Genomic DNA, 15,312 nt, shown 5'->3' on the forward strand with positions numbered 1-15,312 from the left:
GTGGTTGGGCATCTTCCACTCGCCAGGTCCTGTCCACAAGTGTTAAGGCTGGCCGCAGGCTAGCCTGGATTTGTGGGAGGGACCAGTACCTGTTTTAAGCGGTCCACCTCTCCCAGGCAGCACGTCGGCATTCGGACGTCCCCTGCCCACCCATTGCCATTCTTCATTCAGTCATTCAACTATCACATCCAGGGTATGCCCCCTTTTTCAGGCATACCGACCTAGTAAGGCCAAGGCACACCTCAGGCCAATTAGGTAGGGGGGTGGTGGTTGGGCATCTTCCACTCGCCAGGTCCTGTCCACAAGCCAAATTCTTATGATCCGTATAAACAGTAACGGGGTGAGAAGCCCCCTCCAACCAGTGACGCCATTCCTCAAAGGTCAACTTTATAGCCAGCAACTCTCTATCTCCCACATCATAGTTCCTCTCGGCGACCGAGAGCTTCTTGGAAAAGAAAGCACACAGGACCCATTTGCCAGGAGAAGAACCCTGCGACAGCACCGCTCCCACCACCACTTCTGATTCATCCACCTCCACCACGAATGGTTGAGACACATCGGGCTGCACCAGAATGGGAGCAGATGCAAAACACTCCTTAATAGTCGAAAAGGCCTGCAATGCCTCCTCCGACCAAACAGAGACGTCAGTGCCCTTCTTTGTCATATCAGTCAGAGGTTTAACAATGGTGGAATTGTTTAGAATAAATTTTCTATAATAGTTAGTAAACCCCAAAAAACGCATCAAAGCTTTCTGATTCTCTGGTCGATCTCATTCCAGAACCGCCTGGACCTTTTCGGGGTCCATACGAAAACCAGAGTCGGAAAGCAGATATCCCAAAAACTTAAGCTCCTGCACAGAAAACACACATTTTTCTAATTTGGCATATAACTTATTCTCCTGAAGGATCGTCAAAACCTATCTCACATAATCCTGATGGGTCTTCAGATCAGGAGAGTAAATTAAAATGTCATCTAAGTAAACTACCACAAACCTCCCCACCAAGTGATAAAAAATGTCATTGACGAATCGCTGAAATACCGCTGGCGCTTTCGTCAACCCAAAAGGCATAACCAGATTCTCAAAATGACCCTCCCCTTCCTTGATTCTGATAAGATTGTAGGCCCCTCTCAAATCCAACTTGGAGAACACCCTGGCACCAACAATCTGATCAAAAAGGTCGGTGATCAAAGGAAGGGGATACGGATCCCGGACCGTAATACGGTTCAATTCCCGAAAATCCAAACACGGTCTCAGTGATCCATCCTTTTTCTTGACAAAGAAAAAACCTACTGCCACCGGAGACTTAGATGGCCTAATATGACCTTTTGCCAAACTCTCGGCGATATACTTTTGCATGACCTCTCTTTCAGGTTGGGAAAGATTGTAAAGGCGAGACTTTGGCAACTTGGCTCCTGGGAGGAGATTAACTGGACAATCATAGTCACGATGAGGGGGCAATTCCTGGGTCCCACCCTCCGGAAAGACATCCGCAAAGTCTGAGAGATATTGAAGTAGAACCGCAGTGGACACCCCAGAGATAGATGTGCCAAGACAATTCTCCGAACAAAATTCTCCCCAACCAATAATTTGTCTTGCTTGCCAATCAATAATTGGATTATGTTTTGTCAACCACGGTAAACCTAGGACTATAAGAGCAGGCAAATCCCTCATGACAAAACAAGATATAAACTCTACATGTGAATCACCTACCCTCAACTGAATACCATGTGCAATATGAGTGAGACTCCTTTGAGAAAGAGGTGAAGAATCTATTGCAAACACCGGAATCTCCCTTTCTAAAGTGCACGTACTTAGACCCAGATTTTGAAGAAAAAGAAAGTCAATAAGGTTTGACCCAGCACCACAGTCAATAAATACCTCAACAGAAAATTTTCTTGAGTCTAGCGCCACCATAGCTGGAAGGAGAAAACAAGAATTACAGGGAGCTTGCATACCTGCTTGTTCCACTACTCCATTCACGCTACCAAGAGTCAGGATGGTTTTTTTTTTCTTTCATATCATCATGCAGTTTAACAAAAGGACAAGCAAATACAAAATGGTCACTTTTTCCACAGTAGTAACATAGTTTATGTAATCTCCTAAAGTTTTTCCTACCAGAACAAAAAGATATCTGATCCAACTGCATGGGTTCCTCTCCTACCCCAGAGTTATAAGTAATATCACCCTGCTGCCCAGGGTGATATTACTTATAACTACCCCAGAGTTATAAGTAATATCACCCTGGGCAGCAGGTGAGATGAAACCACACGCAGAAGGGATCCCTTACACCTCTCTCTGATACGTCTATCCAACCGTATAGCCAAAGACAGCATTCTCTAGAGTATCCGGGTACTCATGAAAAGCCAGGGCATCTTTCAACCTCTCAGATAACCCCTGACAAAACTGACTACGTAACGCAGGGTCGTTCCACCCTGACTCTGTAGCCCATCTCCTAAACTCTACGCAGTAAACCTCTGCAGTATGTTCACCCTGTAATAAGTTACGCAATTTAGATTCTGCCATCGAGACCCGATCTGGGTCATCGTAAATCAATCCCAGGGCTTTGAAAAATTCCTCCACCGACCGGAGGGCCAGAGAACTGGGCGGCAGAGAAAAAGCCCAGGATTGTGCGTCCCCTTTAAGCAGAGACATGATGATACCAACCCTCTGACTTTCATCACCTGACGAAAATGGACGCAGTCGAAAATAAAATTTGCATGACTCTTTAAAGCGGATAAAGTCATCCGCACCCCCTGTAAATTTCTCGGGAAGAGCAACTTTAGGCTCCCCACCAATTTGACCTGCACCTGATGCCAGAACACTCTGACACTGTGTGACCAAACTACGCAGATCCGCAACCTCTAGGGATAATCCCTGCATGCGGTCAACCAGTGCATCAATTGACGCCATCACAAAACCGCTGAGTGATGGCAGTCACAGTATGGCGGGTTATAATGTCACGGCGGACAGGATCTCAGATACACAGACAACCAAATACACAAGTGTCTAGGCTAGATGCTGGGGAAAGGTCACCTCCTAGCGCATCCCTGACTTCTCTCCCTATGCTGCTAAGCCCACATTCAGACCTTGATGGTAGGAATGATGTGTCCTCGTGCCTGGACTGCAAACACCCTAGAATCCCTGAGATGGTGAAAGGGGAGAAGGGGCAGAAGACACACAAATAGCCTAGACCGCAAACAACACAAACAGAAACCAAACTAATCTGAGCTGGAACAGACAATCCTTCCTTGAATCCAAGGCCAGACTGAATTCTATAACCCGCACGGCCCTCTGGGAGTGAAGGCAATTTAAGCCAATGACCCCAACCAGAGCACCTGAAGGAAGGCGGATCCAGCATGATTCCAAAACAAACAAAAGGTTAAACACGTGCTGCCAATCTGACAGACCTCCCACACCGTCCGAGCAGGGCATGACAATCATCAAATAACTCCACATCCATTCCAAACAGGCCCCTGGCCCGACTCTTGCTCGGACTAACCAACTCCCCAATCCTCAATGCCCCAAAAAAGGCAAGCGAAAAAGCCAGCCTAAACAGCCCGACCTCCCCCACCGACAAACAAATCCGCTCAAACTGTTCCATTATATCTACCAACAAAGCGAACAAAACCGGTCGACGTTGATCCACCCCCACTGAACGCTTCCTCCAACCCCTCAGGGCCTACGTAACCCAAAATGATTTTGTCACATCCACTGCCCCCAGCACCTACAGCCAAAAGCCACCCCTGCCATAAACTTGCTCAATCTGGAAAATGACCAACCTTCTTTCCTACAGTGCCCCACCCAAAGCAACATCAAAGCTCCGACATCCAACTAATTTCCTTGAAAATGCTGCCTCAAGACCTCCCATAAGCCCCATGCCCTCCCATACATTGCCCAGGTCCCCGCCGACAAGGAAATCCTCACCAGATCCTCAACCGACCAAACTGCAGATTCCACAGCTCCTGGGGAAAGCTTGTTCCTTCCAACTCCGCCTCCGGTGCCAACGCCCGAAAACGGTTCCACTGGAAACGATGCAAAGCATCTGCAATTGAGTTACTAACCCCTGGGACATGAGACGCTACCACCCATGCATTCAAGGATTAGCAACCCCAAACCAAATGCTGAAGCAAACGCACGACCGGTGGCGATAAGGCTGAATTACAATTAATGGCCTCAACCACCCCCATGTTGTCGCAATGAAAACACACCTTCCGATTCTGAAAAGATTCGCCCCAAATATTGTAACATTACGGAACAGCCATTTGAACTTGGCGGCCCTATGAACAAAAAATCATCAAGGTAATGGATGATGGAACCCCAACCTGACCACTCTCGTACTACCCACTCCAAGAAAGAGCTGAACTGTTCAAAATAGACGAACAAAACTGAACAACCCATGGGCAAACACTGATCCTCCAAAAAAAAAACATCCCAAAAACACCACAACAAATGCTGACACTCCGGATGCACCGGCAAAATCCGAAACGCCGCCTCAATATCCACCTTGGCCAACAAAGCTCCCTGCCCATAAAACTGTACCCACCGAACCGCCTGATCGAATGACGTATACACGACCGAACACAATTCTGGTGCAATCTCGTCATTAACTGAGCCCCCTTTTGGGAACGAAAGATGGTGTATAAAGCAAAATTTATTAGGCTCCTTTTTCGGCACCACCCCTAATGGTGACACTCGCAAATCCTGCATCGGCAATTCCCTTATGGGCCCTGCCATGCGACCTAACCTCACCTCCTTCTGCAACTTCTCTGTCACCACTCCAGGAAGCTCCGTCGCTGACCGCAAATTCTTCCCCCCTTTTCCCACGACCACCTCCACAAATGGTATATGAAAACCTTCCTTAAAACCCGTTAACAGGAATTTCGCCGCCTCCGCGTTAGGGTACCTATTTAGAAACTGCTCCATCTCGGTTACCCGGATTGACGTCCGCCCCTTTTCCCGCTGCATCGCCCCAACTTTTTCCTCTTCACCCTCTGAAGCACCTCTGTGCCCCGTGATTCCCACCGCATGACGAACACTCGTGCTTAAATTTGCACTTGTCCCCATACTTGCAACCTCCCTCGTTGAACAGAAAACAGCGCCCCGATTGCCCAGAACCACCGGCGCCACCTGGAAAGGGCTGCCCTGCCCTAACCGGAGTCATCACCCGCATCCAAAGACCAATGTCCTTATGGTCCCAGTGCATACTAGGCCGGACCGCCTTACGCTCCCGAAACTGCTCATCGTACCTCAACCACCCCTGCCCCCCATACACTCGGTACGCCACCCCTATTGCGTCCAGGTAACAGAAAAGCGCAGAACAATTGTCCGGCGCTTTTTCCCCAATAACACTGGCCAGGATCACAAACCCCTGCAAGCAGTTAGAGAACGGTACCGCCACTTGTCCTCCTCCTCCTTCTTCCTATCCTCCCACCTATCCTGGTCCAAATTTAAATGTTCAAGCGGGAGTAGTAAAAATATGTCCTCGTACTCCCCTTTCCAAATTCTTTCCCTAACCTCATGTTTCAAGTGGGCCCCCAGGGGCCCTTCAAAACACACATAAACCTCCCCTTTAGCTGTGTCATCAACTCGCAGCTCTTCCCCATCCTTATCACCAGTCCCTGCCCTCCCGTTATCCCTGTCCTTATCCGCCGATTCATGCTGCGCTGCCCCAAGCACCCCCCAGCACCCGTACTCACATCCCTATCCCCCATCCCGCCTGCCGCACTTGCACTCGGTCTCCCCCCTCCTTGTACGCCCCAAGCCGCCAATGGCAACCCCGCCACAGACCCCATACCAACTAACCCCAACAATAACTCCCCCAGCCCTCATGTAACAGACACCCCTGAGCTCCCCCCAACCCCGGGAGCCCCCCATTACAAGCAACCGCTAATAAGGGATCACCGCATATCTCACCTGGCTGCGTGGACGCTGTGATTCCACCAGCCGGAACATGAGGAATGTGGACTTGACTGGCGCCGAAATCCCTTCTGGCCGTCCCACGATCTTCAGCACCTCTGTCGCCCTGTCTTTCTTACGCTGACCCCAAAGCCTGCACCTCTGCAGCCGTACCACCAGATGTCGCCCTGGTCCCAATTGGAGACACCAAGGCCTGCAATTCAGAAGCCTCGCCACCAGAGGTCGCCCTTGTCCTGATTGAAGATACCAAGACCTACAGTTCACAAGATGTCGCCGGTCTTCCAACTTGCGCCGTCACAGAGCCAGCACCGTGCTGCCCGGGTAAGTAACTCAGCTCAGGGCCGCATTCTTGACCCCGCTGTCCTGCCGTTGCAACCCGCGCTTCTCTCCCTCGCTGGGCAGGGGGACCACGGCCTGATATCCCCCACGATCCCAGTCCGGATTCCCTGCCGCCTGCATCTGAGGCGGGGGCATCCTGCAGCCCCCTCCTAGAGTCCCGCCTGACCACAGGATTCCTCCCGGCACGCGACCGCCCAGCTGCCCTGATACTTACTGCGGCGCATGCCGGAGGGTCCACAAAGGGGCTCCTTACTCGCGCCAGACCCTCGGGGGCATTTTGGGGCTAAGGCGCGCCAGAGACCTAGTTTTCCGTGGATGGCTGTTGGGGTGAGCTGACGGAGCTGCATCCCTGGACCCCGGAAGCAGGCCTTGCACCTACACCTACAACCTGATCCTCTGCTCTCCGCCACCGCACGGAGCTGCGCTAGAATTGCTTCCACCTCGGACATCATGGGACACTCCAGCAACAAGAGGTACTACAGTAGCTCAGACAAGGGCTGCTGCCACACTGCTGTCACTACAAAATGTCCCCTTTTCCCGCCCCTGCTACCCCTTTTAAGCCCTAAACCCCTCCCCTAGCACCCTCCCCTCACTAATCCTTCTCCTTAACCCCTTACATCCTGGATTCCACTCCCTCCAAGCCCCTGTCATGCCAGGCCTCCATATAGGCCTGCAGCCCTATTTCCGACCACTGAGTAATTAGAGAGTTGGACGGGTACGACCACCTATATCACATTGTGTCTTATATCTTATGCAATTTTGAGCACAAATGGCAGGATACCTCTCCGCAACTCCAAATTTAGAGTCCTGGGTCATTGAGGCCAGAGGAGTTCTTTCTGAAAGCGAATATATTCAATCTACTTCAGCAAATAGTATAAAAAACATGTTTAAAGATCTCACTGTAGCATACAAAGATCTGATTATATCTTGGTGGGAAATTCAATCACTTGAATACTATCTTAAAGAGAAAATTGTGCCAAAAGGTCTGAGGATTAATCTAACTCCAGCAGACAGACTTAGGAACACTAGTTTAGTCAAAAAGTGGGAAGAGGAAGAGATTAATAGTTCTCATAGATTCATGCGCTTGCTTCTAGAAGAAGAGGACTGACTTTTGATATCAAACAGAAAAAGGTCAACAGTCTGAGAGAACAGGCATTAAAATTTAAGGAAGATACTCAATTTCTGAAAAAAGAAGAGCTTCTACGGAATTCAATTGATAGGTTTCAGTACACAGTTCGTGAGCGAAAACACCAGCAAGTAAGAGATTCCATAGAATTTAAGGAAAACAGAGACTACCTCTTCCTAAATAAAACACAACAGAAAGAGGCACAGATCGAGATATCCTCCTCTGAGGCAGAGGGTTCAGACAGTGAAGTACACAGTTCGTGAGCGAAAACACCAGCAAGTAAGAGATTCCATAGAATTTAAGGAAAACAGAGACTACCTCTTCCTAAATAAAACACAACAGAAAGAGGCACAGATCGAGATATCCTCCTCTGAGGCAGAGGGTTCAGACAGTGAAGCAGGGAGAGGAAGAGGCAAAGGAAGGGAACGCAGAGGGAGAGGGAGAGCAGGAAGAGGTCATTATAGTAGGACCAGTTCTAACAGGACTGAGAGCAATATATGCTATCCAACATATGCTACCCCAACATATACAGCTGCACTTTCATCTTCTACCTCCTTTTTTTTTTATCTCAGACACCCCTAACAGCACCCTATCAGCTGAGAAACAAGACTCAGGGGGGTACAGAAATGTAGTGACATCAGATAACAAATTTAAAATCATTAACCTATCGTCTTATAAAGTCACTGAGAACGACAATTCACTTTTAAATAAAGGACTATCCTATGTTCCTACTGTCCATTATGATTGCTTTGAATGTAGCAAAGACATTGCCCTCTTTATAAGTAAACTTCTGTGGTACAAACACTTCCGTCTGCAGGATAGAAAAAAGTGTGATGAACTACATATAAATGTATGTGATCTAGTGGCAACTAGAACCTTAGTGGTGCTGATGGAAGAAGGAGAAAAGCATAGAGCAGAGGGTCCCTTCACCACACTGAAGCTAAAAAGTACCCAAATGCCACCCCCTGTCCATGATTCACATATATCTATCTTCCACAAACTAGTCTCCAGAGATTTAGAACAGATCAGTCTGAAAATGAAAGGTGAAAATAATTTGACCAGGTAAGAATACTTCTCTTTAAAAAAGCTTGAACGTGACGGGAATGTGGTAGCCCTCAGACAGGATGGGCAACGTAGTCCTAATGGACCATGTGACATGTGAAAGAATGTGCCTGGACATTCTAGATGACAAACAGTCATATAGAATTTTACCAAATGACCCGGGTCCAGTCTTCCTTCAGGAATTAAAAAACATCCTGATGGATGGACTTAAACATAAACTGATTGATCATTCAGAATATGACTTCCTACTGCCTCAAAACTCGATTACAACCACATTTTACTCTGTACCCAAAATACATAAGGGCACAATGCCATTGATCAGAGGCGGATTATATACGTAGTGGGTAGTTGTACATAGAGAAGTGAATCACAGGGGCCAACTACCTAAAATATAACTTTTAATTTAATGTTAAAAAATTCCACAATCCCTCACCTGGGGACTAATAAACATACAACACTTACAAACAGACACTGGAGGCCAAATGAAAGTGACAGACAGGGTGGCTGATCGTGATGGTGCACCCAAAGGACTAACCATCCGGGTCTCTAGTGTATCCCTAAGGTGTCCCTGGACTTATCTCAGCCCGGAGATGCACCCTGATGGTGGGAACACTCCGTCCCCGTGCCTAGCCTGTCTGTCCTTAAAAGGCCCTTGTAGCAAAAAGACCCATATGGATGTCCGGGTCATGCATCAACGATAGTTGAAAAAAGACAAGCAGAAGTAACGGTTATTCCACAGCAGTCAAGATAAAGATAATAATCACAGAATGTAGATATCCAGATCATGCATCAACATTGGTTGAACGAGACAAGTGGGAATAACGGTTATTCCATAGCAGGAGCAACGGTTATTCCACAGCAGTCAGTGGATATGAAAATCACAACAGAGATGATTGTCACGGCAATGTAATCAATTGCCAACCCTGTTGGACCATGCCGAAAAAGAAGATGCAGACAATTTATCAAGATAGATGGCACTTTAACAACAATATGGAGTATTACACTCCGTTTGAAATCTCATATGAATGTCCGGATCATGCATCAACAGTAGTAGAAAAGGACAGGTAGGAACAACGGTTATTCCACAACAGTCAATGTGGATGATAATCACAGCAAAGATGGTAGTCACAGCAGTGTAAATCAGTTATCAACCATGTTGGGGAGTGCTAAAGTGTGATAAAATGATACAATTCATCTAGATGGATAGCACTCTACCAACAACATGAAATGTTACACTCAGTTCAAAATCTCAAAGATGATAGTCACAGTGGTGTAATTCGATTATCAACCATGTTGGAACATGCTGAATGTGTAATGAAATGATACAAACAGTTTATCCAGATGGGTAGCACTCTACCAACAACATGGACTGTTACACTCAATACAAAGTCTCAACGCGTTTCCCCTTCATTCAAAGGTTCATCAGGAGACTATATAGAGAAAATAAGTTGCTGCTATAATGAAGCGGCTACATGGCCCTTTTCAAAAAAGATGAAAGAAAAGAACCAAAATTGCTGGAGCACCCCGAGGCGGTGTTCCACTTTAGTAAACCAATACAATAGTGCAGGAGGGGACAGGGTAATAACGATAGAACTCATATATATACTGTACTTATCCCATCCTGAGATCTCTCCATATAGTGGTCCGCAGTCAGGGGTACTCCAGGGGGCTGAAAAATGATGCTCCAAATTGCAGATTCACACTGACTATTTATACCCGCCAGGTGAGGGCGGTCCCCCCAATGTCCAGCACCAATCACCTTATCCCCATTGCCCCATGTGACACAGACATCCAGGTAGACTAAGCAGGATCAGGTTGTAACACTCTATAGGTGGTAGTGTATTGATAGGAACCCCAAACATTAGAACTAAACCAAAACCAATATCTAGATGAGGCTCACCAAACTACTTCTCTGATGTCTGTATGTCTATGATCGTTATTGGAACGCACGCCGAGATTTCCAATATGGCCGTGCGTTCCGATGCCATTGAAGTGACGTCCGATTGTGTCGGAGATAGGGAGTCTAGGACAAAATGTAGGCCTCTATGTTGACAAACTGATCCGACCGTTTGTGGAAGCTCTCTCGTCATACATACGCGACACAGCCGATCTACTTCTGTGGCTCAATAGCGTATGTATAGACGAGGCGACTATCTTTGCTTCCATAGATGTGGAAGCACTCTATAGCTCAATCCACCACCATCTAGGCCTAAGGGCTGTGGAGAGCTATCTTTCCACTAGGGACACAAGACTAGCATCACACAATGCATTTGTATTTGGATCTTCTAAATTTTTATCTAACCAGGAACTATTTTATTTTCAATGACCGCTATTAGCACCAGCTCAGGGGTACCGCGATGGGCAGTCCCTGTGTGCCATCTTACGCAAATTTACTCCTGGGCTGGTGGGATGCCAATTACAGTCGTGGCCAAAAGTTTTGAGAATTACATAAATATTGGAAATTGGAAAAGTTGCTGCTTAAGTTTTTATAATAGCAATTTGCATATACTCCAGAATGTAATGAAGAGTGATCAGATGAATTGCATAGTCCTTCTTTGCCATGAAAATTAACTTAATCCCAAAAAAACTTTCCACTGCATTTCATTGCAGTCATTAACCCCTTAAGGACTCAGCCCTATTTCACCTTAAGGACTTGGCCATTTTTTGCAAATCTGACCAGTGTCACTTTAAGTGCTGATAACTTTAAAACGCTTTGACTTATCCAGGCCGTTCTGAGATTGTTTTTTCGTCACATATTGTACTTCATGACACTGCTAAAATTGGGTCAAAAAAGTAAATTTTTTTGCATAAAAAAATACCATATTTACCAAAAATTTTGAAAAATTTGCAAAATTTCAAAGTTTCAGTTTCTCTACTTCTGTAATACATAGTAATACCCCCAAAAATTTTGATGACTTTACATTCCCCATATGTCTACTTCATGTTTGTAGCATTTTGGGATTGATATTTTATTTTTTGGGGATGTTATAAGGCTTAGAAGTTTAGAAGCAAATCTTGAAATTTTTCAGAAATTTACAAAAAACAAATTTTTAGGGACCACTACAGGTCTGAAGTCACTTTGCGAGGCATACATAATAGAAACCGCCCAAAAATGACCCCATTCTATAAACTACACCCCTCAAGGTATTCAAAACTGATTTTACAAGCTTCGTTAACCCTTTAGGTATTGCACAAGAGTTATTGGCAAATGGGGATGAAATTTGAGAATTTCATTTTTTTGCCTAATTTTCCATTTTAACCCATTTTTTCCACTAACAAAGCAAGGGTTAACAGCTAAACAAGACTGTATCTTTATTGCCCTGACTCTGCCGTTTACAGAAACACCCCATATGTGGCCGTAAACTACTGTACGGGCACACAGTAGGGCGTAGAGGGAAAGGTGCGCCGTTTGGTTTTTGGAGGGCTGATTTTGCTGGACTGTTTTTTTGACACCATGTCCCATTTGAAGCCCCCTGATGCACCCCTAGAGTAGAAACTCCATAAAAGTGATCCCATCTAAGAAACTACACCCCTCAAGGTATTCAAAACTGATTTTACAAACTTTGTTAACCCTTTAGGTGTTGCACAAGAGTTATTGGCAAATGGGGATGAAATTTGAGAATTTCATTTTTTTGCCTAATTTTCCATTTTAACCCATTTTTTCCACTAACAAAGCAAGGGTTAACAGCCAAACAAGACTGTATCTTTATTGCCCTGACTCTGCCGTTTACAGAAACACCCCATATGTGGCCGTAAACTACTGTACGGCCACACAGCGGGGCGTAGAGTGAAAGGTGCGCCGTTTGGTTTTTGGAAGCCAGATTTTGCTGGACTGTTTTTTTGACACCATGTCCCATTTGAAGCCCCCCCTGATGCACCCCTAGAGTAGAAACTCCATAAAAGTGACCCCATCTAAGAAACTACACCCCTCAAGGTATTCAAAACTGATTTTACAAACTTTGTTAACCCTTTAGGTGTTGCACAAGATTTAATGGAAAATAGAGATACAATTTCAAAATTTCACTTTTTTGGCAGATTTTCCATTTTAATATTTTTTTTCCAGTAACAAAGCAAGGGTTAACAGCCAAACAAAACTCATTATTTATGGCCCTGATTCTGTAGTTTACAGAAACACCTAATATGTGTTCGTAAACCGCTGTACGGGCACACGGCAGGGCGCAGAAGGAAAGGAATGCCATACGGTTTTTGGAAGGCAGGTTTTGCTGGACTGGTTTTTTTGACACCATGTCCCATTTGAAGCCCCCCTGATGCACCCCTAGAGTGGAAACTCCAAAAAAGTGACCCCATTTTAGAAAGTACGGAATAAGGTGGCAGCTTTGTTGGTACTAGTTTAGGGTACATATGATTTTTGGTTGCTCTATATTACACTTTTTGTGCGGCAAGGTAACAAGAAATAGCTTTTTTGGCACTTTTTTTTTTTTTTTGTTATTTACAACATTCATCTGACAGGTTAGATCATGTGGTAATTTTATAGAGCAGGTTGTCACGGACGCGGTGATAACTAATATGTATACAATTTTTTTTATTTATATAAGTTTTATACAATAACTTCCTTTTTAAAACCAAAAAAAGTTTTAGTGTCTCCATAGTCTAAGAGCCATAGTTTTTTCAGTTTTTGGGCGATTATCTTGAGTAGGGTCTCATTTTTTGCGGGATGAGATGACGGTTTAATTGGCACTATTTTGGGGTGCATATGACTTTTTGATCGCTTGTTATTACACTTTTTGTGACGTAAGATGACAAAAAATGGCTTTTTTTACACCGTTTTTATTTTTTATTTTTTACGGTGGTCACCTGAGGGGTTAGATCATGTGATATTCTTATAGAGCCGGTTGATACGGACGCGGCGATACCTAATATGTATACTTTATTTTTATTTATGTAAGTTTTACACAATGATTTCATTTTTGAAACAAAAAAAATCATGTTTTAGTGTTTCTTTAGTCTGAGAGCCATAGTTTTTTCAGTTTTTGGGCGATTATCTTGGGTAGGGTATGATTTTTGCGGGATGAGATGACGGTTTGATTGGTACTATTTTGGCGTACATATGACTTTTTTGATCACTTTTATTACCTTTTTTGGGAAGTAAGGTGGGCAAAATTTTAATTTTCTCATAGTTTTTATTTTTTTATTTTTATGGCGTTCACCGTGCGGGGAAAGTAACATGACCGTTTTATAGATCAGGTCGTTACGGACGCGGCGATACCTAATATGTGTAGTGTATTTAATTTTTTTAATTTTTATTCAGTGATGAATGTTTTTTTTTTATCTTAACTTTTTTCACTTTTTTTCACTTTTTTTTTGACCCAGACCCACTTGGTTCTGGAAGATCCAGTGGGTCTGATGTCTGTATAATACAGTACAGAACAATATATATTGTTCTGTACTGTATTTTACTTACACTGAACAGATCTGTGCTTTTAGCACAGATCTGTTCAGCACCATGGACAGCAGGACGCCTGAGCAGGCGTCCTGTTGCCATGGGAACCCTCCCCGTCTGCTCAGAACTTCGCAGACGGGGAAGGGTAAGCACGGGGCTGAGGGGGGCTCTCTGGGGGCTCTCTCCCTCTCCATCGGGGGGCTGCAAAGGCACAGCAGCCCCCCGATGGAGAGGGAGGGAGCTCCCTGACCGACGACAGTTAACTTTTTCCATACAGCGGTCCGTACGGACCGCGGTATGGAAAGGGTTAAACGGCTGACATCTGCACAGATGTCAGCCGTTTATACCAGGGTGCCAGCAATGTGCTGGCACCCTGGTATAACCACTAGAAGCCAACGATCGTTCATGGGGAGGCGGGCGGGGGATCGCGATCCCGCCTGCCGCACCGCCCGCCTCCCGCAACGCCCCCACCGCATGCGACACCCCCCCCCCCCCCGCACCACCCGCCGGCATAAAATCGTGCAGGGGTGCAGGGGGGGGGTGAAAAATATAGATTATAGGCACTCAAAAGTTTCTGATCCCCGCGGTCAGGGACCGCGGGCATCAGAAACTGCAAAAAGCGCAGCAAACCGCAGGTCTGAATTGACCTGCGGTTTGCTGCGATCGCCGACACGGGGGGTCACATGACCCCCCCTGGCGTTGTCACAGGATGCCGGCTGAAGGATTTCAGCCGAAATCCCGTTCCGTTTAACCCCTCGGGCGCCGGAATACTGATTTCAAGTTAGGACGTACCGGTACGCCCTGAGTCCTTAAGGACTCGGGAAATAGGGCGTACCGATACGCCCTGCGTCCTTAAGGGGTTAAAGGACCTGCTGAGATAATTTCAGTAATCGTCTTGTTAGAATGTTAACGAGCACAAGGCTGGAGATCATTATGTCAGGCTGATTGGGTTAAAATGGCAGACTTGACATGTTAAAGGAGGGTGATGCTTGAAATCATTGTTCTTCCATTGTTAACCATGCAAAGAAACGCGTGCAGCCATTAAAATGGCTTCACAGGCAAGGATATTGTGGCTACTAAGATTGCACCTCAATCAACAATTTAGAGGATCATCAAGAACTTCAAGGAAAGAGGTTCAATTCTTGTTAAGAAGGCTTCAGGGCATCCAAGAAAGTCCAGCAAGCGCCAGGATCGTCTCCTAAAGAGGATTCAGCTGCGGGATCGGCGTGCCACCAGTGCAGAGCTTGCTCAGGAATGGCAGCAGGCAGGTGTGAGCGCATCTGCACGCACAGTGAGGCGAAGACTTTTGGAAGATGGCCTGGTGTCAAGAAGGGCAGCAAAGAAGCCACTTCTCTCCAAAAATAACATCAGGGACAGATTGATCTTCTGCAGAAAGTATGGTGAATGGACTGCTGAGGACTGGGGCAAAGTCATATTCTCCGATGAAGCCTCTTTCCGATTGTTTGG

Source organism: Bufo bufo, chromosome 6 (assembly GCF_905171765.1).
Source record: "Bufo bufo chromosome 6, aBufBuf1.1, whole genome shotgun sequence".
NCBI lineage: Eukaryota > Metazoa > Chordata > Amphibia > Anura > Bufonidae > Bufo > Bufo bufo.